The sequence below is a fragment of the Oryzias latipes genome, chromosome 2 (assembly GCF_002234675.1).
Source record: "Oryzias latipes chromosome 2, ASM223467v1".
Lineage (NCBI taxonomy): Eukaryota > Metazoa > Chordata > Actinopteri > Beloniformes > Adrianichthyidae > Oryzias > Oryzias latipes.
Window position 1 is genome coordinate 23,725,090 of NC_019860.2, and position 17,387 is coordinate 23,742,476.

At 40.9% G+C, this 17,387-nt stretch overlaps 1 long non-coding RNA gene across 2 annotated transcripts in view; it reads right to left on the bottom strand.

The window, feature by feature from the left end:
* Nucleotides 1–16,592, bottom strand: part of LOC105355995 — a 55,824-nt gene extending 39,232 nt beyond the window's left edge. For both annotated transcript variants that reach the window (XR_002872005.1, XR_002872003.1), the window contains exons 1-2: nt 16,509–16,592; nt 16,052–16,120 (exon numbers count right to left, since the gene is read on the bottom strand). This is a non-coding gene — a long non-coding RNA (uncharacterized LOC105355995). The remainder of the gene's footprint in view (nt 1–16,051; nt 16,121–16,508) is intronic.
* Between the last annotated feature and the right edge of the window lie 795 nt (nt 16,593–17,387).

Genomic DNA, 17,387 nt, shown 5'->3' on the forward strand with positions numbered 1-17,387 from the left:
ATTGACTTAACATCGAATCACGTTGGGTGTGAACGCAGATAAACCGTAACACAGAATCCTAAACGTAACCCTTCTTCTGGGTCCGTGTGGCCAGGAAAAAAGTTCAGGATTTGGAAAACTACATGCTAATAGTTACTTTTCTTTTTCTCTGGTGATTCATTTTATTTGCTGTTCAAGCTAATTCAACAATCTGCATGTAGCATCGCATCAGTTCTGAGCAACAGTTGCTGCTGCGATGTCGCCTAAATCTCGGTGTGTAGTCTGATCAAACAGCAGCGTCTGGTTCACACTTTCGTTTTGTCGTTCTGTTCAAGAAGGGTCGATTTGGAAAATGTCACCGTTTTATTTATCACTAAAGGGAAACTTTGGAGAATCGAGACTGTCAGTTGGTGTCGTTGGAGGCTTCAGACAAACATGAAATATTTTGGTAAAATAATTTAGTTAAAAACTTCCGAATCATAATTAAAACCACCACTGGAAACGTTTTTTATTTTATTTTAATGTCATGGGGTTAAACACTAAATTTGTGATCGTTGAATTGTAAAAAGAAAAACAAACTGAATTGGTTTATTGTGGAATTATTGTGTAGTATAAATATGTGGTTGGACTAAAGAGATGTGTATCAAGGATTACCACAAAAACAGTTTAATAGATAAATTATTTGAGTGGGGGGGGAACCCTAAAAACTGCCCCGGACTACTTTAGGTTTAGGAGGATAAACTTTTCTCCGCAGTAATGTGCAATATTTATTTACGCATTTTTGCATTTATTTTGCTCTATTGAACATGAACAAAACCAACGGACGCCTCCAAACCCTAGAGTCGTGGTTTCACTCAAAAGGCCCAAACCCCCCCCCCATAAAAAAAGAAAATCCAACTGAGGAGAAGCAGCTCCAGAGACGATGAAGCTCCTCACAGATCGCTTATCTGTGGGAAGGAAATGCGCCCGCTGAGCATCCTCTGACGGGTTTGTTTGTTTGCTTTCAGCCCAAACCGCCGCTCTCTGAATGCGGGTTTGATTCCAGAGAACCCAGAGACGGCAAAACGCTCCACCAGCCAGTCATCAGACGGTGATTGAACGCCGCAGCTGTCGGGCCTTTTCACGTCTCAGAAACATAATTAGTCATCTCAACGGTGTCCTTGAAAAAACACTCGATCATAGTAATTAAGAAGATAAATCTATTTCTGTAGCCCCCCCTCCTTGTGTTAGACAAGTTGTTTTTAGGAAATAGACGTCAATTTACATCTTTATGAAACTCATCATTTGAACTTTTTAATGCTGGTTTTCTACTGTGGAGCAGAAGTTTCTGTCAAACTACGCAGTTTCTAAGAGTTCTGGAAAACACAAAAGTCCACGCTGCACCTGAAAGCATCTTTCCCATAGAAAACGAGGGTTCTGAGAGAACCTGGATGATGATGATGATGATGGATGAAGGTGGGTTTTGTCACACCCATCGACTGCATCCCAGAACTGGACTGAGTGACGTCACCAACAGAAATCTCTTTATACGGACACCCCTGGCCTATGACAAGCACTCTGCCGCGTCTGAACTGGTTTGATCCGAGTTCTAACTAAATCTGGATCGGTCCGTTCACCGTCGTGTGCGTCTGTGACAGAAGAGCGTATCCGTCTTGGTGTTCGTTTCTCCGAATAGCTTCTCTTTCTCCAATATCTGCTCTTCCGGCTGAAAGCAGCAGTTTGTCTTGGTGTCCAGCGGGCCGGCATCCTTTCCTCCCACCGGCTGCCAGAGCTCCTGATTGAGTGAGGGCGCCATTGACCTTCAGCCATTTTACTGAGACTGTATTAAAAAGGCTCAGCCGGAGAGCGCCGCTTTTATGGCCGAGCCGTCCCAAGGTCCCGCTGACCCGATGGATGGATATTAGGGGGATAAATCAGACCTCCGTGCCAGCGTTGGGGATGAGGACCGGAGCATCGCCACTGCCATTGTTGGGATTTACAGGAACTTATTTACAGCTTGGGAACGGCGCCGCCGTCTGTCGCTGTTGGTGTCTTTCATGCTGTCAAACGGGCTCTTTCCCGCCGGATTGACCGGCGGAGCTTCAGCCTCACTAATGATGGAAGGGAACGCCATAATGCCGCGTTCGTCACCGATTATCACCTCTCAGTGCGTCCAATCTCCACTGAGGGACGGTTTCTAACATGAATAATGAATAACTGCAGGAGAAAGCCTTTACTGTGCTGGAAAACTGGAAAACTGTCAGATTCCCAAAAACATTCCTGCTGAAAAGGAAATTCTGAGGACCTCCTTAATTAAACGTATTTTCACTTTCCTTTAAGTCTAATTAATGGTGGTGGGGGGGGGTCATTAATTAAACCACATCAAGTCTGCGTTTCAGACGCCGCCTCAGCTAATGAGCCTTCAGAGAGTCAGCTCAGACCCGGATTTGAACCTGCAGCAGACGACAGTACGGCAGCGTCCAAACCGATTCAGAGAAACTGGAAAGTGGGACGAAAAAATAAACTATAACCAGAAAATTAAAAGTCTAAGATTCAGTTAAGTTCCTTAACTTCCTCATTTCCAACAGAATTCTCCCGTTTTTTTAAATAAATGGATTTTAAAGCCGTTTCTCTGTCGTCGCTCGATGGGACGTTTATAAAAAAACGTACAAAAATGGAGCCTCTGGCCAGTTTCCATTCACTCATCTCTGCTGCTGTGAGGAGATGTTAACACATTTAAAGCACCTGAGAATGTGTGAGATCAGCACCACGGAGAGCACAAGTGTGGCAACATCATTTCACTAAAGTCGGGTTTCTGTTACTAGAAAACATCGGGAGTTTTCAGATCACCTTCCGCAAACTCCCCCAATTCCGTTTGAACCACCAGGAAAGCAAACGGAAAGACGAAATGAAAGCAGAAGAGACTCCGTTTCTGCTCAGAATCATCTGGAGAACATCAGACTTCAAGAGGAGATAAAACATTTCAGTCCATTAGAGGCCCAGCAGACACTGAAAGACAACACTGTGATCCAGAATCAGAGATTCATCTGTGAGTTTTTCCTGATAATCTGCATCATTTTCCATCCTCACACTGCAGAATAACCGCTGTGGCGGATATGACGACGCAAGCAGGTGACTGGGACCTTCAGGTGAATGACATCCTGGACTTTATGCAACTTGCTATTAGAAAAACTTCAGCAGCAACGTTTCCAATTCCAGATATTTATGTCATTCTCAAAGCTTTCAGGCTCCTCCCTTTGATCTGTAACTACATGAGCAGTTTACCCCAAACCCCCCCACACCCATGTCCATTCTGTCCGTCAGAGTCAGGACGCTAGAGCCCGTGGCGTCCAACCACACGGCCATGAATCCATCCACAGAATGGCTCCGGTCAGTCAGAAGCCGACAAACTTCCAGCCAAAATTAAAAGAAAACAGGCAGCACATCATCATGGGCGGCGGCGGCGAGGTGAAAGCGTCCTCACCTCGCCGTGTGGGCAGAGGAGCAAACATGGCACAAACACCAAAGCGGGGAAAATGGCGATAAAGAGAGCGGCCAGCCCCATCATGCTTAAAGTTTCACAGGCTGGAAATGAATTTGTTTCGCCTTCTGCTGCCAGGAAAGGCTCTCACTGAAGCTGGATGGCAGGTTCCTAAATTCTGCCTGATGGAACCAGAGCGTTGAGAGCGAATCTGAGGCTCTTTGGCTGATTATCGCCCATCAACGTCTATGACGAGTCTGAGAGTTTCAAAGAGAAAAGCCAAAACAATAAAGCTGAATGTCCCAGGAGAGCAGGATCACACTCGTTTGGTTTTGGAGGCTGAATTCCTGAAGGCCGGACTGGCGGGACGCTTTGGCCCTCGGAACTCACGGCGCCATCAACGCCAACTTGAGCGCCAAGTTAGCTAAAAACAAAAACGGCCTGAGAAGAAGAGAAAACTACACGACTGTATTTGGTCGGCTGGTTCCGTTTGATCCATCAGTCACGTTGATCTGAAGTGAAATGTCACCGAGATGAACGACTCCATTCCCATGAGCGTTTCCAGGTCATGATGGATGTGTTTACGCCGCAGCAAACGACCTTGACAACGAACGCCGATCATATCGCCACTCATGTTTGGTTTTAGCCTCTGATTTTCTATCCAGTCAGGCGGAACGGTTAGCGCTTTTCTTCACGTCCCTTTTTTTATGACCGCTGACGGCTTCATGCCGTCCATCTTCCTCCTGAACGGATCCATGGAATCCAAGTGGAGATACTAGAAGTTCCTGGATTCTCCTCCATTGATGCCGTTCCTGTCGTTGTTGAGGAACAGCCTAGGAAAACCGGGAAAACCGGGATTCAATTCAAAGACGGGCAGTTTTCTGCAGCTCCTACCCACATTTTTACAGAAAAAAGAAAAGAAAAAAAACGGTGAAGCTGCGGTTTCACTGTAAATAATTAAAGTAAGGTCAGTTTAAAAACTGTTTAAAATACAAAATGATTGACAGTTTAAAATGGAGGGTTAAGCAGAAACCACGAAGGAGTATTAGGGCACTAAAAAAGAAAAACACAATAAATAAGAAGAAACTTATGAGAAAAAGTCAGAATTTAATGACAAAGTAGTAAAACTAAAAAGAAAAGTGGTCAGTCGACAAGAATAAAGTCATATTTATGAGAAAAGAGCCTCAATTTTATGAGAATAAAGTTGTATAATTGTATGAAAAAGATTTAAAGAGAATAATGTAAAATGACAAAGTCATAATAAAGTTGCAAAACTGAAAAAAATAATTTTAGAAGAATTTATACACTTATTAGAAATTAGTCATAATTTTTCCAATCGTAGAATTATGAAAAAAACAGAAGACAAATGTCGTAATTTTCTGAGAATAAAGTAGAGCAATTATTTTAAATTAAATTTGAGTCCTTGAATTAAAGTTGTAAAATTGAGAAAGAATACAATTTTACAAGAATAAAGTTGTAAAATTATGAGACAAAAAGTCAAAATCTTATTAGAATAATAAAAGTCACAAAACTATGAGAATTAGGTAACAACTTTAGGGAAAAAAACAAAGACAAAGTGAAAATAATTTTGAGAATAAAGTCGTAATTTTATGTGAAGGATTAAGAAAAAAAGTTGTAATTTTACGAAAAAGAAAAAACAAAAGATATCAAAATATTGGTAAAAAGAGGTTAAATTGAAATATTTCAAGCTTTTTAGTCTCAATGTTTTTCCAAAACCGTCATTTGGAGAAGCCTCAAAGGGTCACTGCTAAACAAACTGGCTGTTCAGAGTCCTGCATCCGAGAACATCATCAGAACAGAACCGGGAAGAACCGCAGACCAGCCGGTCCAAAGACAGAGGCTGGAACCAGAACAGCATGTCAGGGTTCTGTACGGTGTCACCTGAGTCATTAAGCTCTTAATGACACATTAATTAAGAGAAGATTCCCTCAAACTGAACTCAAAGTTCACTTTCCTACATTTCCAAAGGAATTTTCAATGGATTTCTGAAGTGGCTTTCTCCCCCGCAGAGTCGATATCCTGGGAGTTAAGCAGCTGAGCGGCGGCAGAACAATGGTGGGGGTGGGTGGGTGGGGGGTGGGGGCTGTTTCTCGCCAGCAGGACAATAGCGGTCGGTTCTGCAGCACGCTCAACAAATTTGCCAATAACACATAATGAGCTTCCTCTGTGCCACAAGTTCAAACACGCAGTTGTTCAAACGATAACGCTTAGGGGCTTATTGAATGAGAGGCAACTGATTTGAGTGGGGCAGGAGCTCCACGCGCTGATGCCCCACGTCCATAAAAAACCCCTCCATCCAGGAAATTCTACCTCCGCCAAGCAAACAACAACATGATTAGGAGGATATTAATGAAACTCAGACACCACACTTCAAATTAATTCACTTGTTTAGGATTCTAGAGCCAACCTAGTTGAGGGTGCAGTTCCTCAAACGACCACTTGAGCCTGGCTTTCTAAAGCGGGGGGGCAATTATCCATTTACAGCTTTGTTGAAGTGGGCGGGGCTAACTAAAGTCACTCTGATCCACCCACTCCGAGCTCCGATATCTTCTAAAGGTCGTGTCGCACAACTACTACGTACATTTAGCACATGTGCACGAATGAACATTGGTCAAGAACATACATGGAAAAAGTGAGAGAAGTTGTGGCCTTTGTGTGAAATTTTCACAGATGTGTCATGAATGAATCACATTAAAACCACAGAAGAAGTACGGATAGATCATGCAACAAACGTGTAGACCGACTTAAGCCAAATCCGGCCCAAACTCACCCATCAACTGTGTTATTTTAACAGGATGTGTGTGCCGTTTACGTGTCCGAGTCATGTCAAGACCAAACTACAAGGTCATCACAATTGTGTGAAGTATTTATTCAAGGAAGGACCACAATCTGATCACTTTGGTGCCGTGTCGCCATTCTGACTGAGGTTCCTCACTGTTCAAGGCCACATTTAGAGATTTAGTTCCAAGTTTAAAGTTCTAGGTTCTAAATTTAAAGTTTGACAAGACTCAACTTCAAGGAGGCGTCATCTGCATAAAACAGGACTTTAAACTAAAGTTCCCTTCCCTCTCAGTGAGGCAACACCGACCGCCTGTCCACATTTTGGTGATAAAATGTTGGATCGTCCGTCACCAGTGGGTAGGAAACTTAATATTTTGGCCAACAAATTATATTATTCGCACTCTGTTCCATCTGGAAGCAGAACCTGGTTTTGGTGAAAGAACAATTGCATGAACGGATGTTTGTAGAACAGCGTCAAGAGCTTTGGTTTCACTAAGAGTCACAAAGAGTTAGCGATAACATTTGCCATCATTTTGTCTTCTTTAGGTTATTAGATCAAGATGGTTTTGGATGCCAACCAAATTTAAGGCTGGATTTTAGGATTTTAGAAACCAAGTTTGTCCAAATTTAGAACAATGAAGGACAAAATGTATCAAGAAAACAGACGTGGATTGACTTTCTATCCAAAAGGGCTGCTAATCGGAACTTTACTAATCATTTTGTCCAATAATGCCTTCTAATACCAAACCACATCAGTACATCTGATTGATGCTGCATTCAAGGACTATAAGGACATTTATTAACTCCGCCATTTTTAAAGCGTTTGTCTTTTCTGTTTTTTTAAATATTGACACTTCAATGCACAAACTGAAAATATGCATTAAAAAACGGAATTAATATTCTATAACAGGAAACAGCAAAAGAAAACTGAAAAGCTTTTACATTTTTGAACTTTTGCATTTTAAACCCAATAGAACGTTAACTAATTTAGAAAAATAGCTACATCTTAAACCCCCCCCCCCCCCCCCCTCTTTCCTGCTGCAGCTTCAATAAAGACTGATGGAAACATTCAGATTAAAACTGGAGTCATTGAGAGTACTTCTGAAATATTCAGCTTAAATACATTCTATAATAAAGCCTCTTTGCCCAAAGAAAATCTCTTCTTTTCAAACAGAAGGTCACTTCAGGAATAAGTGGATCATCAACATGCAGAACAATTCTGTCTCCTCCAGCATCCACCCACCGTCTGATACCAGACTCTGATGGAAGCCTCCATCTGATGGTCCTGATGGACACGGAGAAGCATCTGGTTTAAGGAAAAGTCGCAGTTTGGATCGGTTCGGTTTTGCTTAAGGGGCGGTGACGCCCCCACCAGGGCACAAAGAAAAAAACTATATGTGACAGCACAAACTAAACAGAGAACAATGGAAGCATCACAGCAAACACAAAAAACCCCAATGTATAAAAAAAACAACAACACAGGCCTCCCTCAAATCCTACAAAATAAAAGCCACAATCTGACATCCTGGAATTAACCGGAGAGGAAGATTCCAAAGAAAATGTCATTTCTTTCCTCCAAGCTCCAAGAAGAACGACCGTGCAAACTCCGCCCCCAACTCCGCCCAAACCGTCGCCGCCCATCGCCAACCTTTCTTCAAGTCTTTCAGATGTCGTCGTTTTCAGCTCCTCTAAATGAACCAAATCTGGATACATGTTCCAAGGACACACCCCCTACCCGACTTGGGACACGCCTGAAAGCGTGACATCATAAGATGAGACTAAAAGGTCTGCAAACATCTTCAATGAGTCAAAAAAAAAAACAGAAAAGACCAGGAGAACTGATCTGCTGATCTTCTCCTGACACAGCAGAAGCAGCCTGGCTGATCATGTGACCCGTCTTCCATCGGCGTCGTGCGACCACCTTCACCCGCGTGCAGTTGAAACTGTCCCTGCAGGAGTTTAAATGCCACACGGGTCCTTTGGCAGCACGCTTCCCGCTGCAGCGCCGACTATAATTAGATGCCATTCATAATGATGGGAATCTTTGTACTGGTATTTGAATTTGATTAAGGCGGCGCGAGACTCCGATCTTTAGATAGGCCGGTGTGGGAGAACGTCGCTCGTGAAGCCCTCAGCGTCTCCATTAACGTGTTTTCTAATTAATTTAGAGATGTGTGCTCCGAGTGTAAATATGTGAAATGAAAGGGGGAGGGGGGGCTGATGATATATTCTCACTGGATTTTCCGTCAGACGCCACAAAGCCGCTGGAGGACACAGGAGAGCAGCATCTGTCTTTATTAGAGCTCATTAGGTTTGTATCTCTTGTTCGGTTTGCTCCCTTCCACTGATCCACAGCTGCAGGATAAATCGTAGACACGAGTTCCTTGAAGCTGCTCGGCGGACGACCCACGCCGTTTTGGCTTGCATACATGTAAAGGAAAATACCTGCTTAGCATAAAAACGGTGCAGCCGTCCTCATCCATCACCTCAAGTCTGAGCTGGCAGGAGCCGGCTTATTACCACCCGCCGACGCCAAACATTTGTTTCCGTGATTTACATACGCAGCCGTGTTTACATAAACCATTACATGACATTTGGTTCCTGTCTTTTTTTGGGATGTGGGAACTCCAAACGTTTTTTGCAGGAAATTAAGTCTTCAAAAAGGCGATTCTTTCAGAATAAAAGACCGTCCAGCACAGAGACTCATTAATCCCAAAGGAGGTCTGGATGGACCGAGATTCAGAGCAGCAACTGCTGACGTTGAAGGAAACCCAGGAGATCCTTTTTACCCTTAAGGGGGTAAAAACCCGGTCAGTTCAGAGGAAGACTGAAGGTACGAGTCACCTGTGGAGCTCAGGAGGCGGACGACACCAGGTGCTTTTAGCATACGGTCGCTACCCGATACTAAGTACAATTGGAAGAGTCTTGGTGTGAAATGTCATAGTGGTGGACATCTGGTGAATCTTGTTCACAGCTCTATTCTGATAAGACTTGGTGTGGAATCATTTTGTCCAGCGACAAACTGATGGTTGGTACTTCCATGAAGTAAAAAGGATACCATCAAATACGTCGCTACCAAATCTGAGTCCCTGATTGGTCAAAGTTCAACTGGTTTGACTTGAAAAGCACGTTTAATGACTTTTGCAAACGGTTGTAGAAACCAGCGAAGCACCAAACTAGAGATGTCGCCAGCAAGAACAAAACAACACACTGAAACTATAACTCTTCAACAAGTTAGCAAACACATTTGAACTGTTTGACGTGGAAAAAAACAGCTTTGCGCTAGTCGTGTTACGTTCATAAAAGCTGCTATTAGAATTTGCTGCAATTCTGTAAAAGTTACGGGAGTCAAAAACGGTGTGTCTTTGTTTGCTCTCGCTGGCGTAACGAAAAAGAACCCCTGGTGGCCAAAGGCAGCCAGCGTGAGCACAGACGTGTTAAATCTGCCGCGATTTTAGCTTCATCTACACAAAAACCAGAACTACTGGAGATATTTTCCCAATAGATCATTTTTTAATAAAAAAAAAAACGCACTCAGCAGTCATTTCTATGACCACAAACATCACGTTTTTGTTTGACGGTTAGGCCCGTGTCATTGGTACATTGTGTATTTTCCGCGTATCAAATATCGGTCTTCCTGATCCATCTCTGATAGAAGTAATTCAAGAGTGTTTCTCACGTCCGTCTTTCATCGATGTGCGATTTCTGTCGAGGTTTTTTATCGTAAATTAGGTTTTGAGCTGTTCAAACTATTTAGTCCGTTGAGAATTACGCAATTCACGCATAGTTTACAAAGTTTAAACGCAATTATTACGTAAATCTTTCACAATTGTGAGTAATTTTTGCGAGATTCCACGTGCGTCGGAAGGACTTTTGACGCGCGACCTACCGATGTGACTTTTTTTTTAGATCGCGTATCCGGCGGACATATCTCGTTTTAATTACGTAATTGACGCATGAATCACTGATGAAGTGCCGATAAAACACAAGAATCGCGGACGGCTCATGTTTTATGTTGATTCAGGTGTTCTTTGCGTGGTTTTAACGAGGTTACGTTTTAACGTGAAAATTTCACGTTAAGAACCACAACCTTTCTCCCTTTTTCCACATAGATTGACATGAGGTCAACTTTAATCCGTGCAATGTGCGCTAAATGTCCGTAGCGACTGTGGGACACGGCTTAATAAAGCAAATCTGACCCTGAAGCCGTTACTAATGGAGGAAAAAGCATGTAGTCGGTTTGAATCTCGGTTTCAATCAGTGACGTTTGCTCATCTGGACAAGAGGTGCTTCAGCTTCATGATCTCTCGTGGCAATTAGATTAAAAAAGCTAATAAGCAAAGACTGTCAGATATCTCAGTTTCAAGAGAATTTTATTACAGATTCATTTCTAATCTGAAGTTATTGTGGAATCAGAACTACATCCAGATACGCATCAGTGATTTAAAGCATTAGATCAACACTGGAGCTCTAAAGAAAAAGAAAAACAAAAACAAAAACTTTTTTCTTCTCTTTATCTTTAATTAAAAAAAGTCCTTTGAGGTTTCTGACAGAAACAAATGGAAGCAAACAAAGGTTCTGCCTGAAACGTCCCGTCTGCAGAACTAACTTGATAAATTGTGGCTCCAAACCGATCAATGGGAATCAAACCAAAGGGGGACAAAGGTGCAGACAATTACCAACTCTTAACCAATGCATTAATTGCCCTCCTGCCCCCTCACAGCCCGCTCCGTTTGGGCATCAGGGGCGTGTTCGCAGCGGCATCCATCAGCCCGGATAAGGTGATCCGTCTGCAGCCATGAATGCAAATGATTAACGTGCAGCTTTAAGGCAAATCACTTTATGAAAAGGCGGGAAAAAAAACAACTAAAAAACTGTTTTTAATGTTGGTTAAACAGTAGAAGTTTCCAAACCTCCCACAGTGAAATTAAGCTAATTTTTAGGGATCAAAAGCTAACATGACTAATCTAATGTGCTCGTGACGCAGCAGGGAGTCTTCGTGTTCGGCTTCCTGCTGCTTTACAGGAAAAGTGATGAAACTGCAGCTCAGAGAGGAACTCCACCAACGACATCACAGACGGGAGCAGATCTGTCTGATCATTTATGTCAATCACAGAAAAAAAGGAAAAATATCAAGTTGAATTGCAAAATAAACTTTTTTCCCCTTTTATTACTTTAGAACGGCAGATTCTTCTATTGGATTTTGATCTATTAAACTGATAGAAGTGAAATAATTCTTTATTTCTAATAAAAATGTAATTTACTTTTTAAGTTTTGGGTTTTAATTTTGCTCAATTGAATGACTGAAAAATCAAACTGCATCCATTTTTTTCCAACACATTAAAGCAGCTGCTGCTTTAAAGTCAGAAAATATAATATTTCTTAGGTTTTTTTGAATGATTTTGTTTGATCTTTTTCATGTTTTCACACAAAAAAAAACAATCATCCACATTTCTTAAATTATCAAAATGTTCCTTTGTATTGAAATGTAGGGAAACAAAAGATACAAAATAAGTTTAAGTAGCAATAAGAACAAAGTACAGGAAGTAACTAGAGAACCCATCTGCTAGATTTTTAAAAGGTTTAAATTGACAGATTTAGTAGAACAGTGTTTTAAACTGAACAAGTGAATCAGAAATTTTTGCCTCTGTGAACAAAATATGATTTATAAAAAAGAAATTCCAGTAATTTTTAAATTGTTTCAATGAAAAGCATCAGCTTATGGTATATGGAGTCCTATACTGTTCATAATTAAATAAATAAATATTTAATTCAATAAATAAATATGACGTCATGCAAATACACAACCAACCAATAAATCTCTCATAAATATATAGAAAGATCATGAAATTGTGAAAAACCTGCACACTGATTTTAAATTAGCCATTGTATTATTCAATATATTTAATTTTGCTTTAAAAACATGTTCATTATTTTAAAACAGCATTTTCAAAATATTCATTTTTAATCATGTGGAATATATTATACGACTTTTTTCAGAACCTCGGATTTCAAAATCAATATTTTCCAAAGTAGCTTTGTTTTTATTTCATGTTGCTGTTTTTCACAATGGCGTATTTATTTCATGAAGAGCTTTTTCAGGACAATGAGTCTGTCTGTCAATCAAACTGGACAAGGCGGAGACACTTTTGTGATTGGCTATTCCTTTACCCAGACATGAGCAGCAGCACCCTAACTCCCCTGACTATATCGATCGAAGATGCTTCAGCAAACGTGATGGCGCAATGCACACCCCTCAACACTAGGGGGAGTATGCACCTCAACACATCCACAGTGTTACAAGAAATTGGGCAGTTTTGGTTCTAAATTTAAGGATAAAAGTGGCTTTAGGCGAGTGTGCATAATTCAGGTGATTTTGTGGTCGGTTTGGCAATTTTCATCTTCTCATGAACATTTAGTAGTGGTCTAAGTTAGGCTGGGTGGTTGTTGGAGTTCCACTAAGCTTCTATGAACTGGAGTTTCCATGAACGCACCATGCCGCGTGTGGGAGGGGCAACAAGCTAATGTTTTTAGCCTTATAGCCACATGGAGCGGTTGCTTGTGCTTATCTCAGTAACAATGCATGGATGCACAATGTACATGGAGAGTGTTAAGATGTCAGAATCGTCATCGCACGAAAGGTTCAACATTTTCCTTGAGAGGGAAAAATAAAACCAGAGGACCTGATTATAATCATAGAAAATAGAAAAATATCATAAGGTTCAGGAGGCCCGAGCAGGCTTGTCCCGCTTTGCACAGCTGCCTGGTCTCACTCTGTCGATCCTCCTGCGAGCCGACATATGTCACGATGTGAGCTGTGAGTGAATGGCGTTAGAATGAGGAGTGTGAAAGATGTTGACGACCGGAGCTCCTTTGTGGTTTGGTCCACACAAACCCTCAAACTACAAAAACAGAGTTGTGGATGTTTGCATCTTCTGCAGCAGACAGATAGTTTGTCTCTATTTGATCCTCTAATGTCAGCAAAGCCTCGCGGATATCGCTGAAATATGTCATCTCTCTGGCACACCGCTGAGCGGGTATCGAGGAATATGAGTCGATTTCCATGGATCAGCCAATGAGCGTTTAGACCCCGCCCACTTTCACTGATTGACAGAAAGACCCATTCTCCTGAAAAAGCTCTTCATGAAATAAATCAGCCATTGTGAAAAACAGCAACATGAAATAAAAACAAAGCTACTTTGGAAAATATTCGATTTTGAAATATGAGCTTCTGAAAAAAGACAGAATTATAGTAAAATTCAACATGATTAAAAATGAATATTTTAAAATGCTGTTTTAAAATAATGAACATGTTTTTAAAGCAAAATGAAATATATTGAATAATACAATGGCTAATTTAAAATCAGTATGCAGGTTTTTCACAATTTCATGATCTTTTTATATATTTATGAGAGATTTATTGGTTGATTGTGTATTTGCATGACGTCATATTTATTTATTGAATTAAATATTTATTTATTTAATTATGAACAGTATAGGACTCCATAATGGTATAGAGGCAAAGTGAATAAACATATTTAAAAAGTTAGAGTAAGAAGTGGTTCTTTTGTCTATGATGCGTTTAAGGACATGGGTGGGTGTTCGCCATCTGAGTTTGGGGCAGAAATAACGTTTTTCTTCTTTTTGAATCGTTTCGTTGTAACAAAAAAAAAACTGGGGGTTGTTCTGTTTTGTTCTTGTAATTATTTTGTGGTAATAAATAAAATATTGAGAGTTCATTTTGGAATTTTCACACATTTTGAGGATTCAGTATATTCCCATTTCACTAAAGCTCTGAAATATTTTAAAATCAATCACCAAATTCTAAAGTTGTGTCTGACATTTAAACATATTCCTGTGATTTGATAAAGTCTGTGATCCGGGTTCTGATCCATCAGGGGGGAGGACCTCCATCAGAACCAGACCCGGTTCCTGCGTCCTTAGCGGATCATCGGTGCCGTTTTTTCTTCACATTTTAATTCACATTTTACTGCTGCTCCAGTCGACTTCTGCGGTAAACTTTGGGGAGAATGTGTCGGTTAAAAGGATGGAAATGATTGTAGTGTCCTGGACATTTTACGGTTTAGTCCACGAGGCGGTAAAAAGGTTAAAGGGGTCCAGGTTTTGTTTTATACCACTTCTATGGTGGGAGGGAGGGGGGGCATGAGCAGAGCCTGGAGGGGCAAAAACAAAAGTGTCCATGCTCTTCAAAAGCTAACTGAGGATCGTGGAAAGACCTGTGGTTTCCATGAAATCAGACCCGAGGCTCTGAACCAACCCCCCCCCACCCACTAACACACACAGACATGACCCCCCCCATCAGAGGGTGAGTGATGCAGCAGCGAGGGGCCGTTCATTCTGCGGCTGCCTTCAGGGTAAGAGGTCCAAACAGCTCTCAGGACGCCATCATCATCATCCATTCGGAGCATGATGGGAAACGACTCTTCAGACGGAACGAAGAGTCCCGACCGAAGAGATGCTGAGTGGTTAAAATTCAAAATCCCCCCCCCCCCAGCAGCATTCAGTGGGTGGAGGGGGCAGGAGGAGGAAACCAACTTTCAGAAAAAAAACATAATATTTTCAAAAAGTCGTCTATCCGACAGACACGCTTGTTCCACATTTCACTGAAAACGTCTCCACTTGTCCGCTAAGCATCGAGCCTCACTAGCAACTTTTTTCACTTACTGTTGACGTTCTAGAAATTAACTAGGAAGAGACAACAAAAGGGTCGTGCGACAGTGTTGCCACGGGCTTATAATGGATTGTAGCTGACCACAATTTAGGAAAATGTAAACAGTTTATAAGAAAATGCTGGCAGGCGCATGTTTATGATTTTATGGTGGAAATTTTAAGGGGCCAAATGAAGCCCACGGGTTGGACTTTGGACACGCCTGCTCTACATGCTCCCACTGTCCCAGGTTATAAAGAACGACAACATTAGTTCCATATCTATGCAGACGACACACAGCTATTTGTTACATTGAGACAGAGGCCCTGTAGAGGCTCTTGGTACACATGTATTTGTCTAAAACCGCCAACCGGACCAGAAACGTGGGTGTAGTCTATGAAAAAGACCTACATTTCACTAAACAAGCCAACATAAAAATAGTTCAAGGATCAAAGATCTGATGTCCAACCAGGACCTGCAGAAACTGGTCCCTACAGCGATCTTTAGTCCCCTTGACATTTAAATTCCAAATGGTAGATTTAATATTTATTTGTAAGTGATTATTAGTGATGGGTCCGGCATTGGGTGTGTTTAATTTTGATATTGAGGAGAAAATTAGCTTTTATTATGAGTCTAAGCTATCTTATTTTAAAATATATTTTATTTTGAAAAATTACCGGATCTCCTTGGTTACATTTCTGTCACTTGGATTTGCTAAATCAGTCCAGCGGTGATTTTAACAGAGTAGGAAAAAAAATACATATATTTTTGATGCCTCGGATGCGCGTCCAGCTTCCAGCCGTTAAAGATCCTCGCGCTCGTGCGCCCCTGTTTTCCCCGCCCACCTGTGTTTGACATTTTATTTTAATCTTTACGTAAGGTGTTAAATGTGGTGTTTCAATGAAGTTCGTGGAATTTTTCTTGTTTAAATTTAATATCAGAGGAGTTTCTTTTCTTGGTTGCCTGCAATGACATTGTCGGTCCAGCAGGAGTCAGTATTAAGTGACACAGCATCGACACAGTATCAATACAGTTTGGGCAATGTGCCGAAACGCTTCACGAGGCTTCATCTACCCATCAATAGCGACCATGTTAGAGGCAGGATAATGTTGTCCCTCATTTCCCGTCTGAGCAGGTCTTACCTGTAAGGAGGAAGCGTGGACGCCGTCCTCAGGATCCAAAAGGAAGCTGGGCAGGAATCCAGAGAATGCCTACAAAATAAAAGTCTAATGAAATCCACAATGTCCAGAGATCCCAGCCAGAAAGATCTGCCTTCATTCAGTAATCTGTCATTTCAATAAAATAATCTCAGTTTCAGAGCTTTAAGCTTTAATTTATTCTTTAAATTATTGCAATATTAAAAAAATTACGAAAGTGGCGGTAAATACAACGCCACACAGCGATTTTAGAGTGTCAATCACACCACGGATAACGTTTTGAGAAGCAGAGCCTCACCTGAGAGCAGCCACACCTCCACGCTGATGTGTGCAGGGAGTAAAAATAGCTAATTTTTAATTTATTTCTTCACACAAACTTAAAGAAATTAAAGGAGGGTCTTCTTTAAGTGGGAAAAATAAAGATAATCGTCACTAAACTCACCAGATAAACTGAAGTTTTGGAGGAAAAGGAAGTAAAAAGAATGACAATGACAAAGGTTCAGAGCACAGGTGAACCCAATCAGCCAATTAAAGCTCAGGCACTAAACAGGAAACAGACCAACTCTTTCAAATTAAAACAGGAAACCTACAGAAGTTCCAGTATTTTTTAGGTCTAACCTTGAATAGTGAAATAACTTTTTAAACAGAGAACGTCTAGTTTCTCCTTTTCACGGTAGAAATGGAGGTTTTAAGCTTTAAGATATTTGAATTTTCCTTTTAACTCATCTTCACATGGAGTTAAAATAAGACACATTTATGAAGTATGCATGACAAGAAATCACTTTAACTGTTAGGTTGTTTTCTTGTGCCTCTTTCCTTTTTATAGTATCTTCTGCCATTATTTCCCGCTTGACTCCTACAATTTTTATTTTTCAACTACAATTTTACACCTATTTCCAGGATTTGTGCCTCCATTTTTTCACAAATGGACTTCAAACTTTGATTGCTTTTCAACAACTGATCATTTCTTTCTTTATTTTACTAATTATGACCCTTTAAGTTTCATCTTCATTCAGTAATCAAACATTCAAGCCTGCACTTTCTTCTGGAACTGCAGCTCCTTCTAGTTTTTCTTTTTTTTTAAATTGCATAAAAACGTTTTTAAAATTCTCCAAACTTTATCTTTGACATACACAGAAGTTTTATGTTTTATATTTTTGTTCATTAACGTTTACTCTAATATTTACAAAGCAGTGAAAACACAAAAATGTATTTGGTTACCAAGTTTTCATACTTAATCTGAAGAAACTTTTATTTTGAAATAAAACAAAAACAGCTGGTTCTGGTCTCCATGAGTCATAAATCTTTGGAAGAATTTGCT